The sequence below is a fragment of the Homalodisca vitripennis genome, chromosome X, assembly GCF_021130785.1.
Source record: "Homalodisca vitripennis isolate AUS2020 chromosome X, UT_GWSS_2.1, whole genome shotgun sequence".
Classification (NCBI taxonomy): domain Eukaryota; kingdom Metazoa; phylum Arthropoda; class Insecta; order Hemiptera; family Cicadellidae; genus Homalodisca; species Homalodisca vitripennis.
The window spans coordinates 71476540-71485630 of record NC_060215.1 but is presented as its reverse complement, the minus strand read 5'-3'; positions in this window follow the sequence as shown (position 1 = coordinate 71485630).

Here is a 9091-nt window from a genome sequence, read left to right as displayed (position 1 = left end):
AGTTTTTTTTGGGACACGGTGTACTGTGGTAGTGCAAAAGATTGCCCTTCATTTTAGCCAAATCATGGTTATAACATTCATGTTGTATATTTTTTGCTTGTTTTAGTCAACTCTTGCCAGTATTTTAAAAATATTATATAGTATTGTTAAGCACAGACCAAATTTTGTTGAAAAGTAGGTGTGAACTATGGTTTTTTTGTGTATATTATATTGTTCCAGTCATAAGAGGCCAATTTTATACTAAGATCATCCAGTAAACATTTGGGAAGAACGGTTTTCATGCTAATTGTCATACCTAACAGACTCTCTTGGTTTTGAAATTGGCGATATTCCCCAGATTCACCAGGATACCATTCTGATCTGAGAAGGGAAAATCTACAATTTGGCAGGTAGGATAACCTAATCAAATTCTGATATTTATAAAGACATTGTCCAGGCAATTAGAATGTCTTGTAGGGCTGTGGTTTAGGTAATAATAATTGTATTGTCTTGTAAGATTTTGGAGAGCAAGAGCAGTTTCACTATCGGTAGTTACATCAAATTTGTAGTTTAGGTCGGCCCCAATCACTATAGTTTAGGTGCTCCAATTTGTAAAGTAATTCAATATATCCTCTAAGAATTTAAGGTAACATTTGGAATTGCCCCAATGTTGAGTGATATATAGAGACTACTATGATGTTTAATTTATCTATGAAGTTTTTGAGCACTTAAAAATGGAATTCACAGCAGAAACGAGTGATATCACAAGCTCTTGACTTTAATTAGTTGTAAACAGAAACCAGTAAGTAACCCTAATATGATTATTTCTACTGTATGCACTGGCACAATTATATCCAGATGGAAAGGCAAATGCATCCTCACCCCTAAACCAATGTTCCGTGATGCAAACCAATTTAGGATTATTTAAATTGTGTAAAAAGCTTTCCAAAATTGTTATTTTATTACTTTTTATACTAAAAAGGCCTTTAATATTAAGAAAGAATACTTTAAAATATTTACCATGCTGATATGTTAAGTGTTAGAGAGGGCTTCTTAGTCCTAACTTCGCCTGGTAAAATAAGACATTCTTTACTTTTTTTTATATATGTATAATTTAGACTGATCAAGTGAGATTTTATGTAATTTTTGTTGTGTTTTCCATTAGTTATAAAACTTGATTCCCCAATTCTGTGATAAAGAAACTTTTAGCTGTCAATTTCTATATTAGCAACACTTACGGTGTCTGTTCAATAATTTAAATGTAACTCCTTGTTGATTAAATAACAACTGTTCATGGATCTGTTTTCTATTGAAACTGAGTCTACCTTAGCACTATTTAGATTATTAGAATATGAAAGAGCACTTAGGTCACTGGTACAGTTGCTTTGCTTTAGCACCTCCCTAAATGTGAGGATGCCCAATACAACCTTAAACACACCGCACACACTTGATGAGTCAACCCCTGTCGGCAGTTGTTCAATGGTTGTTAGCATCTCAGTTGTAGATGGATTGACCTCGGTTTCCTCTATGTACACATGTGCTGCTATCAGATTGCTGTAGAATAAAGGAACAGTACCATCACAATGGGCTAAAGATTTTTTGAAGATTAGGTGCTTCAACATGTAGCAAAATCTTCATCAATAATTCAAATTTTAAGCATTTGATCAGGTCTCCATAAACTAAACACAGGTACACTATTTATACTCTCTTGTAAGGCTAAATGGTTGGTGAGGTGCTGTGAGATGTTAGATCTCCCAAAATTATTTCTTAACACAATTGCTACACTAGCAGTCATTTGATGAAGATTGTTGAAGTCACTTGAGATGCTGTGAGCAAAACCAATTTTGTTGTCATGTTTGTGTAGTTTGATCAAATCTGCCATGTGTGCCTCAATTATACTGATAGGGCTATGAGCTATATATGACGATATTTCAGTTTTTGAGGCCAGTTTATTAAATAATAGTACTATTGTTTTCAAATTTTTTCTTACAATGAAGGTATGCAAATAACATATACAAGTTTAAATTGTAAATTACAAATTTTAACTACTTTGACAGTGTATGTTGACAAGATTTAACGCATGCAGGGATGGTAAAAGAAGTAATTTATATATATTTGAAACCTCAGTTTTAAATCTCATAATATGTTCCGCGAGTATTGGAGAAAATTATAATGCAGAAAATACAACATAACAGAGAATCACTTTCAGAACCTAAAACGCTCTTATGCAAAATATAGTAAAAAATTGCATGGCAATTACTCAAAAAACTGTGTTTATAGTGTAAAATGTTCTTATGATAGCAGCACAACCAACAGGTCTTCTTGAACTTCTTAAAATTCTAATACTATGATTTTGAGATCAAGAACAAAGGCTTGAAAGAAGAACAAAGTCCCTCCTAATTTTATTGTTCCAGATGACATACCACCATGCCACAAGATATGCAAATATTCTCCCTTACCACATCCTCTGGTGTGTGCGGCATGTGTTGTACAGTGCTCTTTTAAATTATAATAAATAAAATGAAGAGTAATTATATATATATATATTATATATATATATATATATATATATATATATATATATGAATAAGACTGTGTAAATACATAGTTTATCACTGTGTACTAGTATGGTTTGTGCTTCTTCTGACTACATATATACTTGAATTTTTTAAATACTAGTTCTGTGTAAGTTTGACTTAGGCAAGCCATTTGTTTTCTTTTTGGGCATACTTAGCATTCTCTTTAAGTTTCTGGCAAGTGACTTGAAACGTAATATATCATAGTTTTAATACATGATGATGTCAAATGTCTGATATTAATTAAAATGCCCAAAATCTAACTCAGGCACACTATATCATTTTTATAATGAGAAAAAGGCTATTTTGCATGAATTTAATTTTTTCGTTACAGCACATTTTTCTGCCATGTGCTGTGTTTGGTTTTTTTAAATAGATTTATCTCATACATTTTTTACTTGCTTCCTCCAAACCTGTACTTTGGAATCAGGTGAGTGATTTTGAAATTCATCAAAACTACTTTAAATACCGATATAGTTTTAATAAATCAAGGGCATTTAAAGATTTATCATCCCTTAATAAGATAAGGAGAGAACTTTATTATAACCTGAAATTTCCTGAGTCACGGTTTTTTGTGACTCACAAAAAACCAAAAAGCACATCCAGTGACCGGATCCACATGTCTTACACTTCTGGTCTTTTGATCCTACAACCTGTTATGTAGCCTATTAAGTCATCCAATCGATACGAGGGTCACTCTGAAAGTTTTAAGTTACATGAAGAATTTTTGTCCTAGACTTATCAAACTGTAGGCATGTTCAAAGTTATTCCTTCCAGCGTCAATACACTTCAGAAGTCAGATTTTCCACTCATTGAAAACACCCAACCACTCAATTTTTGGAAGAGAGTCAGAATATTTATGAATCTCATCATCAATTTCAGATTCCGAAAAAAACTGATGACTGCGCAAATCTTTCTTCAGATTGAAAAATAACCAAAAATCTCACATAACAAGATCAGGTAAATAAAGGGGGGTGCTCCATCTTTTTGATGCCATTTTCGACCAAAAACTCAAAATTTATGCAGTAGATCAGAAGAGGCATTGATGTGATGCAAAATTGAACCCTCACCGAAACATTACTTTCTTCACCGATCATTGTTTTTTTACCATTGTGGGGGATGGCTTGTCTTCAAAAACCCATACACAACACTCTTGAATTGGAACGTCATCAAATGGTATGTATGTCTCATCACCAGTGACAATTTGGAAAATAATCCGATGATCACCATTATTAATCAGATGTAGGGTCTCTCTCCTGGCTTATTCTCACACTCCCTGGTTGTAAGTTATCGGTCATGAAATGATTTTTCTAACTTGGACTATTGGCACTGGTGTGGATTCAATCATCCCTAGAGAAGCCCCCATCATTATATAAGTGTCCTCTTGGAGCAAAGCGTGCATATTGTGGATGTTTTCTTGAGTAACAGCAGAATGCGGATTTCCTGAGTGTTCCATTTCAAACTTATAAAAATTCATATAAGTATAACACTCACAATAATTCAAAACTATAGCAATTATTATGAAAATAATGAATGGCAATATTTCTTGTATGTAGTTATGTCTGCAACAACTTGACATATCAAATTATGTGCAAGTAAATTATTTTTCTTTAAATCAGTAACAAGTTAAACTTGATCTTGAAATGAAACACATTTTAAATTGTTATCTTTGTTTAATCAAAACAAAAATATTTCTAACCAGTTCACGAATTACTCAAAAATCAGTATTATAAATCGCAACACAAATTTCAGTTAATGAAAAATTATTACATTGAATGTAACAAATAACAGTTGACAGAGAACACTGTGAAGATGTAGCCAAATCAAATAACAAAATTGATTAAAATCGTGTATTTCGTTGAAAGTAAATTTAATTGACTACACAGTACACAACAAATAAACACAAACTTCATAAAATACATTTTATTGATTTAAAATGACTTTGTAAATCAATGTTTGCATCAAAGTTTAGAGTCTATTCAGTATTTTAGCAAGCTATCAAATCTAATAAAGATCAGATATCACTTAATATGCCATTTAATTAAAACCAACATGAAATATACTATACAGTGTGGAAAAATATAAAAATTGCGAAAGCATGTTTTACAGTATAACTTAAAACTTTGAAATCCTACACATGAATGTATCTTATTTTTGTGGTTTCCTAGGGGATAAATGATATTTAGCTACAAGTTTTGTGATGGCCCTAATTTGCCACAAAGGGGAGAAGTGCACAATAAAGTCAAGCCAAATTGCAATAATCACCCATATGTGGTAATAACAGGGCCATACTCAGTTTTGGCAAGTCCCGGGAAAGATATTCGGCCAGGCCTCGTCATGTCCCGCCAACGCACTGTCTGTCAATAAATGTCCATCCACAGGGTCCCTTCAAATAAACGTGTGGTGGGGCCCAACCCTGGCCCCAGTAAAATTAACTGAAAAACCAGTCTGAGTACGGGCCTGAGTATTAGAGGTCTATGGTCTATGTATAACCAAGTGGGTATATTATTTATCTGACTTCACTTTACTAATTTATTTACACAATGGTTATGGTAATGGTTAAGGTTATGTTAGTAAGATAAAATACTTAGCTAGTGTATTAATAGGTTTTTAGTTCAATTGTTATTTCAAATTAGTCTCACCAGATTATAATACTGTATAACCTTCTGATACCAATGTTTACTTAGTGACATCGATCACCATTATGAAGAGTTTTTTAGTCCCATACGATATTATAATTATTATTATTTTTAATTAATAAATCAGAATATAACATTTAAATTTGTAGGTATATATTATAAGACTAAATATTCTCTACTGCTCTGAGTAAATATTAGAATTACAAGTTTAAGACTTTCCAAAATGTGTAGTTAATGTTGTAACATAATTAAACTCACATATTTCATTTTGAAATTTAAACTCAGTTCAGTACAAACTTGCACTTATTATTATCAATGAATAAGTGAAAACAGATACAACTATCGCTTTTTTGACCAACAAACAGTTTTTATTCTTAAGTTAACTTCACCAGGTGTCGGTTAACAATATTGTATAATCTCGACATCCTAATGCTGCTCATTGTGGCCAGTAATAATGAGCAGAGCAAAATGTTTCTGAACTGTACTTTATGGTTTATTAACACACTAGTGCAATAATAAAAAGCATTACTTGACTGATGCATTCGCATATTTAACATGTGCAGTTAGACAAAATTATAAATATCTTAAACTAAGATGGTAGAATTTTTTACCATCTCCTAAAGAAATGAAGAGTGAGTGAGCATTAAACAAAATTACATATGTTGATGTACAAGTTTCATTGTTATAGGTTACGCAATAAATCATTTACCAAGTAGTCTCCATATTTTTTCCACACTGTATAGTAATCAGACACTGTATAATGTAGAGACCTGTAATCACAACACTAACACCAGGATCACTTAAACCAACAGGGCCACTACAATCTTCACACCATCAATAAACAACACATCTATGATTTCTCTACCCTCATTTTGTTTTGTATTTCTTGTCTAAACAAATCTTCATCTAAAAGTATACAAAACGACAAAAACAGAGAACACACAACATTATTTCAAGTACTAAATTGGAGTTTTCTTCGATCGATAAGTTTAATACACAAATGAACTCATTTATTCTGTATTGTACATTATCACTGGCCAGCAGCGAAAAACATTAACAAGTCATTCAAGTTTTTTTGTCACAGAGTAAAAGTACAATTGCATGAGTGAAAAGGCATACTACTTGGAACGTGAAACAGCCTTTGTGACGCAATACTTACACACCTTTCATTATGTTGTGGCAACATAATATGAAATTTGATTGGAAGTCTAAAATTGTTCGTACTCCACTTAACATAAAGGTGCTTAAAATGCCAATTTCCAGGTATCTAATACAGTTTTTAAAAACACACACCATTTTAAAATCATTTAAAGTCTAAAAACTCAGAATAGGATAGTGGAAGTGAAGAAGTGATCATAAGTCAATGAATTAAGAAATAATCCTGACCTTCTGTAATCTGTGTCAACTTCAGGGATAAAACAGAGTGGATTTTGAAATACAATATGTATGTGGTGATTGATATTAAAAGAAGTCGATAATTTATGCTGAAGTAAATCCCAAGTGACAATGATAAACAACAATCATACAAGAATATACATATCATAAATACACACATATTCCCTGATTATAGATTATTGCTATTAGATTTGTTTTCATTAGGATTTCAGAAATATATTTTTGAACATTTTTCATAACTGCCAGTGTTGTGTATGTTTAAAGATTAAATCCTTGTAATAATCTGTACTTAGAATTTAGGAATCTTTGAGATGGATTGGTGGTTTTAAAACTTTTTTAAATTCTATTTTAAATATGTTCTACTCCAAATTATTATTTTACAGCATAAGCCTGTTATGCATTTTATCTACAACTGCTTTGTTGTTTTTCAGTTGGATGTTTAGTAGTATTTATACTGTGTTAAGAAAGGGAAAGACCCACTGAAAATCTGAAATACTTTTTTACACAGTATTATTTATTTTATTTTGTTTTTAATAAAATAAAAACCTCCTATTTCACATTTTGCAGGATTCCACAGGAAACGCTATGGTTCCTAAACCAATTTTATTTTTCTATTTAAAATTTTTTAAATAAAAAACTATATGCTCTGTATTAATATATAAATTTTTCTTTTTAAATACTCATTTATGATAAAACAATAGATCAAGAAAATATTATTTCTCTGCTATTCAAAACAGTTCAACCCTCAAAATATTGAATGTACACTCAACTTTAAAACCTAATTTATTTTTAAAATATTTTAATATATTGTTTTAACTTTAAGTTCAGGAAATCAATAATATAAACCAAACCAGTTTTTTTATTATTTTTGGCCGATTTAGACCAATTTCAGAGTGATATCCCTGGTCTTTATATTGGTCTTAAACACACAAACAACAAACACAGATTGTTTTACAACCAGCATTCACAGTCAAAGATAAAATAACATCAGTTACTTAGTACAAAACAGTACAACTATCACATTATGTACTACATAACAGGTCTTTTAGCACTTCATTGTACAAGCCACTCAATGTACCTTACATCACTTCAACCTATGTGCGTTGTACCATAACATACTTGTTGTGTAATCACTATTTATTGCTAAATTATTCAAAGCAGTTTCTTCATTATCTATTGTTATAATATTCATACTAATCTTGAATGAAATAGTAAGTACATGGTGCAAAAGATACGATACCTAGATACTGTTACATATTATTTATTTTAAAGTAAAAGCTTTAACAAAATCAACACTGTGAGCAACAAAGTACAATTTAAAAATGTTGATCTTTTAAATACCTAAATTTATTTAACATTTTTGAAGTTTATATGATATTATAAGCAGATTCTTGCAATGACAGCCCAACAGTAGCCAGTAAAACAGCTATTGTTATGTCCCATCTATTTCAATACACAATTCAAACCAACTTCTCAAAAGTAGGGATAGGACTCAGCACATAAGTAGGTACTGAGTCCGCAATACCTACTCATAGGTGTTATCAATGTTAATAACAGGGAAGCTACCCCTCCCACATTTGTTTTTGTGTTTTCATAAACACAGCATCTTATTCATACAATATGCACACGCCAGTACTTCAGTTCTTTTTTACAGTCCTCTCATGTTCAAACTTCAAGAGACGGCAGGCAAGGTAGAGACAAGGCTTATTTAGTTATATTAGTTTCATTTGGAGAGCCAGTGCCAATGTTTTAGACACATCCCTTTAGTCTTCCTTACTTGCTGAATAATATACTCCTTGCTGGATATACAGCAATCAAGTGAGAGAAGTCAATGTGTAATTTAATAAAACAGACTAAGGATGTCACCCCCAAGACTACCTGCTTCAATGGCTCTTAGTACAGTCCAATATTATTACACCACCTCCAGTGAGTTTTATTAAACCTCATGCAGTTTAAATCTTCCCATTTCCTTGTTCATTCGCAGGAAAATGGGTTAAAATAAATAAATATTACAATTAATATTCTATGGGGAGTTTTAATACTTTCTGTATATTCCTGAAACTGCTATGTTATGGTTACGGGCCTGCATTGCCAATTACAAAGCCGTTGTGCTAACAACCAGCATGGAATCAGCATTTGAAAATACTGTTTTTTTTCTTTGGATGAATGATTAAAATATCATGTACATGACTGTTAAACTAACTTGAATTTAAGGATTAATGTACCTGATAACGCATGATACTTCCCAGAGCTTCCAAAATTAAGACATCTTGTACCTCTATTGATATATATTTTCAGGTTCTTAAACACTGTAGTCAATAACAACCAAATTCACCTGATCTACTTGGAAGCTAAATAAATCCACAGGCATAAAATATATACTGCAAAAATCTGCTAATGCCTGGTACATTCAAAATTGTCCAACCTATTCCAAGCAGCTTGGAAGCTCATAAATGGTTACAGGGGATCCAAGACCCTTAAAAAAGTGCATGTAAATCCTAT